The following is a 901-nucleotide window of genomic DNA, read 5'->3' as shown; positions in this document are numbered from 1 at the left end:
TCAATTTGAGCATGATTTAAACCCGGATGATTGTAAGCACTCTAAGTTTGTCTGCCTTGTGAAAACCAGCGCGTCTCCGACATATAGTGATAACACTCATTGCCTTCTTTAGTGCAGCTCAACCAGGTCTCGTCCCATTTGTCGATATTTGTGATATCACAAATCTTGGAAAATATGCGTTGTAGTCCAAACGAGTCGTTCGTTGTAGTTTTTGAAAAGTGATTTCTGTTAAATAAAATATCTCCTTTTGAAGTGGACTTTGAGCTTTGTAACTTTGCAGATCTTTTTTATGCTCAAACAGCAACATTACAGACTAACTAAAGTTGAAAAAGTGAAAAAGCATAATAGGACCCCTTTAACATAATGCATAATCATATGAGATAAGTTTGATCAAAACAGTGTTTTACAAATAGATACCAGTGAAGGTCAGTTCTGACATCCTTGCATGTGTCATCACGACACTGAAATACAAAGATTGGATGTGACTTTGCAAGGTTAAGATTTTTTATTTTTTTTACACTGCTCTCTTGCTGGCATCTATATTGTTTATGTTGCTGTATTGCTGTACTTTCAGAAAAAAGCATGCATTTTAATGAGTATTCACTGGCCCTGTTTACTAAGATTAAAGGGGTCATATGATGCGATTTCAATTTTTCCTTTCTCTTTGGAGTGTTACAAGCTCTTGGTGCATAACGAAGATCTGTAAAGTTGCAAAGACTAAAGTCTCAAATCCAAAGAGATATTCTTTATAAAAGTTAGAGTCAACCACGCCTATCTTATATCCACATATCTAGGTCACTATGTGGAAATATTAGCATAATGCAGCCCAAATATGCACGCAAAGAAAGAAGGCGTGGTTTCAGAAACAGCAGTAGTGTTGATGCAGCCATGTCAGGGAGAC

The sequence above is a fragment of the Sinocyclocheilus rhinocerous genome, unplaced genomic scaffold, assembly GCF_001515625.1.
Source record: "Sinocyclocheilus rhinocerous isolate Xijiao unplaced genomic scaffold, SAMN03320098_v1.1 scaffold1956, whole genome shotgun sequence".
NCBI classification, from domain to species: domain Eukaryota; kingdom Metazoa; phylum Chordata; class Actinopteri; order Cypriniformes; family Cyprinidae; genus Sinocyclocheilus; species Sinocyclocheilus rhinocerous.
This window is presented reverse-complemented; position numbering follows the sequence as displayed.